The sequence below is a fragment of the Lontra canadensis genome, unplaced genomic scaffold, assembly GCF_010015895.1.
Source record: "Lontra canadensis isolate GAN:19392208 unplaced genomic scaffold, GSC_riverotter_1.0 scaffold61, whole genome shotgun sequence".
In the NCBI taxonomy this organism is placed as follows: domain Eukaryota; kingdom Metazoa; phylum Chordata; class Mammalia; order Carnivora; family Mustelidae; genus Lontra; species Lontra canadensis.
Window position 1 is genome coordinate 1,394,321 of NW_022631055.1, and position 11,703 is coordinate 1,406,023.

At 49.8% G+C, this 11,703-nt stretch overlaps 1 long non-coding RNA gene across 1 annotated transcript; it reads right to left on the reverse strand.

Moving 5' to 3' along the window:
• Positions 1-10,429: 10,429 nt before the first annotated feature.
• LOC116879498 lies at positions 10,430-11,442 on the reverse strand. The gene is made up of 3 exons (XR_004385046.1): positions 11,424-11,442; positions 10,703-10,754; positions 10,430-10,458 (listed from the first exon to the last, which is right to left on the reverse strand). It is a non-coding gene; the product is annotated as an uncharacterized LOC116879498 (long non-coding RNA).
• Positions 11,443-11,703: the final 261 nt, after the last annotated feature.

Consider the following 11,703-nt stretch of genomic DNA (forward strand, 5'->3'; position numbering starts at 1 on the left):
GGTGTTTTCTTTTTTTGCAGGAGATTGGGCCAAGGTAAACACTGGCCTTCGGAAGGAACTCAGGCTGAGGGAGACCAGATAAACACCCTTCAAACTGCCCTTTTTTCGGGCTTGTTGTCTCCTTCAGTAATGACAGGCTATGATAAATGAATGCCAGAGGCCAGATAGCACAGAGGGTGGAAGCCGGAGAGAAAAGCCTGGTGGAAAACTCAACCTGGCTGTTCCAGAGCAGAGCTGAGCTTATTTGCATAGTTACGCAGGTGTGGTTACTTATTGATGAAGCCCGTGTTCTCTGAGGTGTGGAAAATCGGCTAGCTGGGAACCTGATCCCTGCCCTAGAACGCTCATGGTCAGGAGGCAAAGCCCAGGGGGAGTCCCCATCCCCAAGTTCTCCCTCTTCCCACGTGTTCTGTTAATTCCCTGAGCTTTTTCTTGCCTTCCCTTCTTGGTAGACTGTGAGGTCCTGGAGGACAAGACCTCCTGTGTTTGTCGCTAATGTCACCCATGTCCCAAGTCTCACCCGGCACCTGGCAGGCCTTCAGAAAATGTGTGATGGATGGCACTTGGCAGCAAAGCTCACAGCTCCTTGGAATTTGGGGGTAAATATAAAAGAAGGCAGGACTCTTATTTCCTGAAGTCGACAGCCACCCGGAAGGGAGAGGAGGAAGTAATGTTAGAGACAGAAGGAGCACCATTTGAAGAAGGGTCAGCTGTCAACCTACTGCAGGAGAAAAGCCCAAATTTGACCGTCTTCCAAGTGCATGACTTAACTCCTCCAGAACAAGGGGAAAAACAACCCACTCCACCCCCCAAAACACCTACCTCAAGCAGCAATTCCTCCAGATTCCTAGCGGTGCCCTAGTTACACAGCGAAAGAACAAAGAAGTGATTTAAGCATCTCGACGTTGAAATAGCTATTGCCAAACATCAGAGGATCAGCAAAATCATTAGATTCCAGAAAATGCAGAACCTCTGAGGCCTCTGTATTCTTCCATCCTGATGTCAGACTGCTGGCAGCCCACGCCGAGCTGCTTTATAAGAATGTGCAGCTAGAAAGATGGGAGGAGGAAGGAAGGGCAAGGTCGCTCTGCTTGGAATTTGGAAGCTCTGTGTTGAAGACAAGTTAACCGCCAGTGGACACTGTGGTTTCTCTGTTCCCAAAGATAAAGGAACACAGGGGTGGCCCGTTCAGCTGATCAGACACAGATATGGAGGTCTCTGAGTTTGTCAGTCAGGAGCCCAAAAGGAAAACACAATTTATCCCAGGTGGCTCAAAAAAAAAAAAAAAAAAAGGAGACTGTAATTAAGAGATGAAGAGAGATGCAGGCAGGGTTAAGGGAACAAATGGGAGGTGCCCAGAGAGTTCCATCAGTTGGGAGCCATTACCTCTCTGAGGCTAAAGGGCAAAGGGAAGAAGGTAATTCTGATGCTGGAACTGCTTTCCCTGCTGGATGCCTCCCATTGGCCAAACCGGAAAGTCACTAGCAAGGGAGCCCAGGAGGATGCCTTTCTCAGAGGTCAGCCTCCGGGAGCCAAGAACACCTGAGGGTGAGTGAAATGGAGAATAACACGTTCAACTAACCTTATTATCATATAGCACATATATTTTAAAACATTTAATATAGCTGCTCATGTGTTACCTCATTTAATCCTTGACATTCAAGCAAGTCTGAGCCAGGGGCTCTTGAGAACACCAGAGGCTAGTGGGCACAGCGCACACTCATGCTGGAGGGCGTGTTCTGGCTGAGCTGAGGGGAAGTGTGCGAATGTGTGCCATCGTATGGAGCTCAAGGCTGCAGGGGCTCTAAAACACCAGCTGGAAAGGAAGTCACTGGGACAGTGACGGTACAAAGTCTGTCCCCATTCTTCAGCCTTTGTAGTTTCTCCACATTCATGCATTTTATCCTGAATGGTTCCCAATGGTAGGAAGGTTGTCTTCCGGTCCACATGCAGTCCTGAGGACAGAGAACCCTATGGATTGCTGTGGGCAGAGGCAGTGGTCTGAGGAAAGAAGAGGAAGGTGGCTTCCTGGTGGTATCACTGGAGGAGGAAAGGGAAGCTGGAAGGCCAGAAGACAGGCAGTCCCCAGGAGGGGTTGTGGTTGGAGCTGCGGGGTGCTCAGACTTTCCTCCTGGTCCTTTTGCTTCCCTGCTCGAGGGGTTAGGGTGGGGAGATGTTTGGCCCTTTAGCTACTTGGGCCAGCAGGCAGCAGACGCTGACACTGGGTCTACTTTATTGTAAGGTGATCCAGACAGGAGCGGCCATTTGATCTGAAGGGCAAGGTCTGATCACCAAATAAATATTTCATCATTAGCCCCTGGGGAGCTGAGGCCTGGACAGGACTTCAGTGCTTGCTTGAGTCCCTGTCCCCTCTCAGATGTCCCATGCTCGGGGAAGGGGGAGGAGGAGGAGAGCCTGTGGCAGAGCTGTTACAGGAGGTGGGAGAGGGGTGGGTCGGAGGCCAGCACCGTGGGTCCCTCTCCCTCGGCCTCCACCAATGTGCAGAGTCACTGGGTCAGGCCACCACTCTGCATCTTAGTTTTCTCAGCTCCAAGATGGAAATGATGGCCCAGCCCAGCTCTAGTGCCCTTTCTTGACGCAAAGATCAAAAGCCATAGCTCATGAAGGCAGAAAATGATACCCCAAATGTACCAATTATTAACGCCGACCGTACCTTTTCAGAAAATATTCCTCAAGAAGCCTCAATCACAGTTGAGTTGCTTTTATTCACTTCTTCATGTAACAATTTAATAGCCATTTATTGAGCCCTTGCCCTGTGCCAGGGCCTTATTTCCTGCCTTATGGATTGACAAGGTTCTTTGTATATCCTTCATCCACCAGTCCTGCCCTTTAAGGTTTTATTTTAACTTCTGCTCTCTAGGGTTGACAGAGAGGATAAAAGCAAGTCGAATGCTTGTTGGGGTCGATGAGGACTATATTGGCTGAAATGAGATTTCAGTGCCCCTGCTCATTATGTCGCCCTATTGACATTCTGCCTTTTTGCCTATGGAGCTGCAGGCCAGGGCTGCAGTGGGGTGGGGGGAGGACAGTGGGGTGGGGGTGGGGGGAGCTGAGCAGCCAAAGGGGGCGCCATGGCAACCACTGGGGCCGCCACCAGGGAGATGCCACTAGGGAGTTCACGTCATGTGGCACCGGCAGCTCAGCGGCTGTGGGCTCAACAGGGAAACAACCTTTTCCCATCCTGTGAGGCAGAGGAAAGGGGAAGAGGCAGGTGTGCCTGATGTGCCTCAGCTGGCCGGGCACTGTCCACGAGGCCCCATGCGTCTGACTGGGCTTCTCACTTGCAGCAGGACCTCTGATGGCTGGGAGCATAGGAGGCCAGGCCTTGGCCTGGAGAAAGACACAAATGCCTGACGTGGATTACTAAATACTGCGAGGTTCTCTCAGGACAGTGCCTCAGAGCAAGAAGCACAGGAGTAGAGGGCCTCCTGCATGGTTGGGCAGTTTAGGGTTCCTTGCCTGTCCTGAAGGGGAACCCTCCTGAGCTGGTCCAAGACAAGCCACATGCTGACCCCGTGCCCCAGACCCGTCGTCTCTGGGTGTGTAATTTTGTTGTTGTTGTTGTTCCTTTCTTTAGTTAATAAATCAACCTCCTACAGCATTCATATATTTTCCAAAGATTGATTTATTTTAGAGTGTGGGGGGCGGGGTTAGAGGGAGAGAGAGAGAGAGAGAATTTTTTAAAGAGAATTTTTTTTTTAAGATTTTTTTTTTTTTTTTTTGGTCAGGAGAGAGAGAGAGCACAAGCAGGGAAGCAGCAGGCAGAGGGAGAAGCAGACTTTCTTCTGAGCAAGGAGCCTGATGCAGGGCTCAAACTCCCCACCCTGAGATCACGCATGACCTGAGCCAAAATCAAGAGTCGGTCGCTTAAGTGACTGTGCTACTGAAGTGCCCTCAGCATTCATTTTTTAATAGGACATGTAGGTGGACACCCAGTAGATGCCTGGATTGTCTGATAAAACCAGCCCTTGTCCAGAAGAAAATTATCTTTGAGATATCACTAAATAAGCAACAGAGGGTGCACTTGCTGAAATAGGAAAGGAAAAGGCATGTGTGGGGGTCTGGGGAAGTTAGGTGTCTCTGGGTACTTTAAAAATGTGCTCCAACTTCAGGATCCCAGGGAAGGGGGTGCCAGTAGGGGAGCAGACAGCAGCGAACACCTTGCCTCGGGCCACCCCACCACCTCCTGTTTCCCAGTGCAATCAGAGGAGTCTCCAGTACCTGGTAGGAGGTCTTGTATGCTGGGACCTTGTGCTTCTGCCTCTCTTCCATCTTGCTTTCTGATCTCTAGGCAAATCTGGCCTTCTTATCTACCTCCGCAACCAGCAGGCAGGCCAGAGCAGGAGCTGTGTCCGGTGGGGAAGGGGAGCCACTGTTTGGTGACAAGGGTGGTGATGAGGCCCGCAGCCGTCCCCTCCTGGCTCCTGTCATTAGGTACCAGGGGCCATTATGATGATGACAGTTGACAGCCCTTCAGGGATTTGTCTTATTTTTAGCTTTTCTTTGCTCAGGTGCTTTAGGACTTTGTTAAAACCCTTCCCTAAGCTCTGGTGGTTTGTCTTTTATTATTACTTAGACTCAGGATACTAGTTTGATTTAGGAAATTTGCTTGTCAGAGCTGCAGCTGGTTGTGCCCCCTGGATCCTCGCAGGAGAGGACCCAGTGGTCGTCTGCTTCCCTAGGTGCTGTGCCAGCTGCCTGTTCAGTATTGATTGTTATGTTACTTCCTGTAATCACACTGCATTATGCTGCACTGGCCGAGGGCCTGGGCAGAGATTTGAACCTGAAATGTCTTGATTCATCCTCTGGAAGCTGCTGACACTCTCTCCTTTGGCTGCCCCCACCAGCTCTGCCGGGGCCCCCAGCCTGCCACTGACATCCTTCTTACTGTTGAGTTTGAAAAGGTTTGAGAAGTGAGGCCGTCCACTCTCTTAATTGGCTAAGCACAGCAGTTTGGCTTCAGCTCTTGAGGGTGCTTGAGTCTTGGAACGTAGGTTGGGAAGGGCTGACAGTGCAATGACAGCAGAAATCTCTGGAATACGACTTGAAAATACCCTATGAAAAGAAAGATACTGTACTTAGAAATTGAAATAAGCGTTAGCACCCTGCAGAATTCATACGTCGTGCATGCTGTTGAGAGCGATGGGCAGATGTTGGGATGGGTAAAGGAGAGGGCCTGCGCCCAGGGGTGGTATTCCTCCCCCCGAAATGTTGTGCGAATATCCCCTTTGTCCTCCTCCCCCAGGGAAGCTTAGACCTGTAAGGGCTGTAGAAGAGTGCCGGGTACAGAGCAAATGCTATCTGTGTTTGATGAGTAAAATATACAGCAGAACTAAAATATACAGGCCACAAGAGGCCAGAAGGAGGTGGGTATGCACAGCTGGACTGGGGTGGAGAGTCACGTCTTTAGGGATTGGGAGAAGTTCTAATTCATGACACACACTAAGACCTATGAGGGGCTGAGGTCCACAGTCAGAACTGCTTCAGGGGGAAGGGGCAAATGACTTCTCCTTGAGTGCCCACCATGTATTGGGTGCTTCACACACATTTTCTCATTTAATCACCACAGTATTCCATGAAGAAGGTGTTGCTGTCACTTTTTTTACGCAAGAGGAAATTGCCTAGGGGCACACGACTGCCTTAGGGGCCACCTCTTCCTGTCTGAGGAGAAAGTAGGAGTAGAGGACGGGTTTGGGCCCGTTCTGTGGACACTTGGTAGGGGGTGGGGTGGATTCCTAACCCCCGCTTCCCTGGGCCGGAGGCTGGGGCCAGGCTGTGGGAAGCTAGTCTTTGCCTTTGCAGAGGTGGGCAGGGAGCCAGGCCACAGAGGCCGTGCCTTAGCATGAGCTCAGAGGGGCTGAGTCTCCCCACTGCCCGCCCGCCAGCCACCTTGGTGGGGACACGAGATCACAATAGCTGGCCTGACTCCTCACTCTTCCTCTCCCTAGGGCCTCGTTGGCCAAAGTCCCAGGCTCTGCTGATAGAGAACTCACAGATTTCCTAAAATAGGAAGCCTTGTCACCCACCCATTATCTCTCTTTGGCTGAGCTGGGTGGGGCCTCCTTGGTCAAAATCTCTCTTTGTAGATTTGTTTAACCAGAGAAGGCTTTGGCATGAAAGAGTGTGGCTGACGGGTTGCCTTTGGTTCAAGGGCCAGTTTGTAGCTGTTGAAAGTCTGTTGAGCCCTGGGGGTTAATGGAAATAATAGGGCAGGTTGGGGGCTGAACAGGAGCCTGTGCTCTCGCTTCCTGTTTAAAAGGGGTGAAAGAAGCCCAAGGGACCTCACTGACTACCCAGCTGAGTTCCTTCCCTTCCTGCAGAGGCCCATGGCCCCAGGGGCCAGAGCAGGGTGCTCTAAGCTTGGCATTAGAACAGCCCGATTCAAATTCTGGTTACATTAGTTTTCTAACTAGAAGACCTGGAGCAAATCTTCCTGGGACTTGGTTTTCTCATCTGTATAATGGATGGCACAGTCTAGTCCTGCCAACCCATGGGGTTGAAGTTCAGGTCCAGAGGGGGAGCCTCTTTGTGGGTCAAGTGCTGGGTCAACACTGTGTGTGTGCTCCGCCTGATAAGAGACAAGCTTTTGTTTGCTCAGAGATAACACCCAGGGCCTGGAAAGGTGAGAGGAGGCCTGCCTGTCTGCCTGGTCCCGGAGAGTGCTTCCCTGCCTGTCTGACGGCACTAGCCCCTCTCTCTCCCATAGCCTCTCTTTCACATTGATCATAAAAATACGCACACGCCTCCTCCATTTTGCTCTTTGCTTGGCAGCTTTAATTCACTCTTGGGTCACATGGGCTTTTTTCCTCCATTGACACTCATTGATCTGAAATCAGATTTCACCTACTGGAGCAGAATTTCTCACTCTTGTTGAGGAGGAGTGTGTGTTTTGTTTTTTAATCTTGTTTTGTTTTTACAGCTCCGAATTCCCCTGATACACTTAGTTTTCCAGTTTTGCATGTGATTAGAGGAAGAGGCCACTGTTAAGAACAACAGAATGAGAGTAACTTTCCCTTCCCCTGGGTGTAATTCTGCCCGGAAAAATAATAAAGAGGGAGATAGGGCAGAGCCCTTTCAAGTTAGGGTGGTACTCTTGCTGAGCGCCTTCTTGGTGCACTTGGCCAGGACCCAGGCGGGGCCGTAAACACGGACCTGTGCTGATGGGAAGGATCCTCAGGGTGCAGCTGCGCACCTACCCACTTCCTCTGAATAGGCAGAGGCCGAGGGAGGGCTCACTGGAGTGGGGAACTCTACTCCTCTCTTGGCGTGGTTGGCTTCGGGAGTTTGGGATGGGAGTGGGGCAAGAGATAACTGTGGGAAACTATATGAGGACAGAGCAGTGGAACCCACCGAGGTGTCCCAACCGCCCTTGCTTAACTGGAGGCAGAGTCTTGTACGAGTCCTTTGTGAGCCCAGACCCACCATGCCCACCTTGGAGCCTGGAACCAGTGCCTGTTTCTCAGTAGTAGATACAAAAAAGAGCAGATAAAGTCCTTGTGCTTGAGGAACTCAAGACCTACCAAAGTGATTAAAGCAATCTCCAAATCGGGGTTCCTGGCCGGCGCAGTCATTAGAGCATGAGCCTCTTGATCTTGGGGTTGTGAGTTCAATCCCCATATTGGGCATAGAGATGTTTAAAAAAAAAATGCGTAAAAACCCCAAATCATGAAAGATGTGGTCATCATTACAAAACAACAGGGTGTGTGGGTGAGTGTAAGTGGGTGTGTGTGGGGATCACAGTTTACTGGGGCTCACTTTGGCCTTCTGAACCGGCAGAGAGGAGCGGACCAACAATCCACTTGTCTCTCTTCTTCCCTCATGACTTCCCTTCTTTCCAATGGAAAACCCGTTTTTTATATACTGCTCACTGTGCTAGGTTCTGGGCAGAGATGAGGTGTTATGGTAAGGGATTCAGCAGCTCCGATGCAGGAGTGTCAGTGCCAGAGTTGGGGAGTGCTACCTTAAGGGCCGACCTATCTGCCTGAAGGGGTGGGAGCTGGGCCGAAGCTGTCATAAGAGTCAGGGCAAATGAGCCTTGTCCAAGGGCATCATTCTGGACTGACCACATCCTAACCTCAGCTTCTGCACCTGTCTGTCCCTTTGCTCCTGCCTTTGAGTCTAAATCATTCACAGAGCTTCTGCCTCCCCATGGGAATCTGTCATTTGTTATCCTGGGCTCTGATTTGGAAAGATCCCTGACCTCACCCTGAGGCAAAGTCTTGGTCCTAGGCCCCCTTTTCACCTCTGCCAGACCACTGGTCTTGGTTCTGGCAAATGGCCTCAGCTCAGATGGAGCATACAGAACCTTAATTCAATTGAGGAGACAAGATTAGAAACCAACTAATTTTTAAAAAAAAATTACTATGTTAATTGCCAAGAGAACAGGGTTCTGTAAGATCTCCAAGGGCTTGGTTTTGGTCCTGAGGGAGAGTCAAGATTTGCATAAATGGAAAGGAGCAGGGAGTGCATTCTTGGCAGGAGGCAGGGTTGCAGCAAGGGCTGGGAGATGGGAATGTGCTTCATAAGTGCAAGGAGCAATGGGGAGACGGGTTTGCTAAAAATCTTTGTTGAGTGTCTCCCATGCATGAGACACCTAGAAGATGGGAAGAAAGGGTAACGAGTGATCTCTGTCCTCCAGGAATCTGTGGGGCTCTGCATCTGATGTGCCCCCATCAGAACAGAAAGGCCTGGGTGAGTCTAAGGAGTAAAGCAGAAACAAGAATTGAGGGTAGGGGAAAGCGTTTGCTCTCCCGGCATGGAGATGTGGATGACTAAAAACTGTGTGCTCAGGACATAATCTTAGTAAAGCTGCGGATTCTGTCTAAAGCAAACATTTACAAAGAGGATTGGCATGAGGAATGTGCAGGGAGAGGGAGCAGCTCTGATGCAGAGCCGTGCAGAAGAATGGCTGCCGTAAAATTAGGCTGCAAAAGAGGAGAGAAGAAAAGCCCAGGGTCAGGCACAGCCGTGTTTAATGTTTAAAAGCACTGTCTCCAGCAGGGGCTGGTGCTGGTGGTGGTTGTTATGTTGCTATTGTCTTGGTGACTGTGGCAGCAGTCTCTCAGGCTGAGAGAGGCCTTTCTAGGTTGCTAAATTCTTTGGCTTTTTGAATTTGTCACAAGAAGCTGCTTTGATTTTCTCTCACTGTGCACAGAAGAATGCCTATTGTCCCTGAAATAGAGTAACACTTAACAGGTCTCTGCATCATTTTAGCCAGAAAAATGACTGATGAGATCAATGATTTTTGGTTCTGGCATTTGCTCACCTGAGCCTGTCCTGAACATACATACATACATAAAAAATACAAAACTTAATATAAATAAAAAAACTAAATTCTAATGGTTTCTCTAAAGGAACTTAATTGGAATTGGCATTTACAAAAGCTGGTGTATCATCCCTTAAGGTACAATTAAAAAGTACAAGGCATGAAACAAGCACATATGTGTGCCAATAAAAAGAACATTCATTCAGCAGACATTTTTGTCCCTGTTATGTTCAAGTCCCTCTGCTAGGGGCAAAACCAAGTGCCTCCTCTTAGATACACATGATCAGAACACTCTCCAAAATGAACCAGAATTACAGCCTCTAGTTCTTCCAGTGGATGCATGAGCTGTCCACGTAATAGGAGGGACACAGCGAGAAAGGATTTCTCCCCTGGCCTCTGACCCCCATTTGGCCATAGGCTTCGGCTGCATCCCTTGTAAGCCTTCCAAGTTTCAGATGAAAAGGCTTCGCCCCAGATGTGTGTATGCAGGAGGCAGAAGGGAAATGGGAAAATAATCTAATGAAGCAGGGGACAAAACCCAATGTGGAGTCCAGCAAAGTGGGGGTCACTTCTGAAGAAGCTGGTCCCTTTACACCAGGAGGGGCACTTTGTATGCCCAGGCTCAGTGATCCTAATTGGAATTAGCCAACTGGATGAAAAGCTGTATTCCCAAGAACTGGTGGGTGGGGTATGAGAGCCAAGATATGAGCAGGTAGATCCCTGGAGTTGACACCATCCCCTGTGAGCCAGTGTGGGCCACTGCTGGTTGAGTCCAGAAGGCCCTATAGGGCAAGAGTGTGTTGTGGGGTTCAGTCTAGCTGTGCTCCTTCCTGCTCCCTCTCTTGAGAAGCAGACACAGCCCAGAGAGGGGAGATTGACACAGAATGGTGTCAGAGCACCTGCCCTGGTTAGCTTGCCGGTTGCCAAAAACATAGTGATCTCTACTGTAGGACTGTTTTGTTTTTTTTTTTTTAATTGGGATATCTGTCAATATGAATCATTTGTTAGAACAGCTTGGGTCCAGAAAGAACGGAGACTGATGCCCCTGGGTTTACTTGTGGGAGGTGCCTGTGACTCACTCAGAGAATTAGGTGATCTTTTGTACCTCAGTTTCTCCTTCCCACGAAAACAGGACCAAACTTGCCTGCTGCAGATCACAGTGGTGTGGGAAACTTAAAGAAAATAAGGAATATTTATGCACTCGTAATACTTTTGAGGGAAGCAGGATTTTGGCCTAGTGAACATTTCCTATGGGAGAGCTACATGGTAGTCTGAAACACCTTTCTTGATAAGTGAAGCCCATCTCCTTGTTTGTGCCAGTATCTCGTTTCTTCCTACTTCCCTTGTAATCATTCCCACATAATAATGAGTCCCATATGATAATACTGGTAACTAATAATAAAAGCTGTTATTTACCAGGCAACTCCTCTGTGTCACTTCTCTGCAGGATATTACATGATCTTGAATTCTTCAAACAAATATGAAAGAGAGGTATTATTAGTCTCCCTTTATGCTTGGGGAAATTGAGTGGCTAGTGGGAAGGGCAGAAAGGACCCACTAATAAGTAATAGAGCCAGGATTGTAACTTGGGCCCACCCGGTGCCAAAGCCATGTTCTTTTCACTATGCCCCACAGGCTCCTGGCCCCTCCTCTCAGACTTCTGAGGGCAAGAGAGTGGAATCTGACCAGAGGAAACAGCTCCTGGCAGAAAAGGTGGCTGCAGACTGCTCGGTACTGATGACAACACTGGCAGTGCCAACACTCACCCCAGCGATGTGCGCTTAGGCTGGCTCTGGTGGACACAACATCGTACCCTCCTTCCTTTTCTTGGCCTTTGGCTGCAATGCCATCTGAGACCAAACACAGCCTTTTTTGTACACAAGTCTGTACATTCATAGTTTGCAGCTGTGTGGAGGATGATGGAACCCAGAGAAGGAAAGGATCGGCCTGGGGCAGCCTCAGCTCACGCCCAGGTCCCTCCCACCTCTTGAACTTGAGGGACACAGCCAGGCTCCCATCTCCTACCTGACACCATCCATGCCCAGGTGTAAAGGCAGGTGGTTTCCCTGGGCATGGGGGAGGGGGCCTCTGTTCCGCTGCCTCCAGGAGGCCTAGTTTTTCGGCAACACAGGCTTACCTGGAAGCTGTTAACTTTGCCCTAGCTCATTTCATTGTCTTCCTGCTTATCCTTTTTGTGGACTTTCAGACATTGGGTGTGGTGGCTGATGAGTTGAAACCTGCCTCAACTATGTGCGGAAGCCGGCCTTGGGAGTGGTATCCCTGGCTTAATGACAGTAGCTTGCGACACAGTTTCCATGGCTCTCAGCACAGGCAGGCGGCCTTGTGGAACATCTGCTCCTGAACAGGGTTGGCCATGCTGAAGCGCAAGCATTTGGCTTTGGCACATGGTGCCCCGA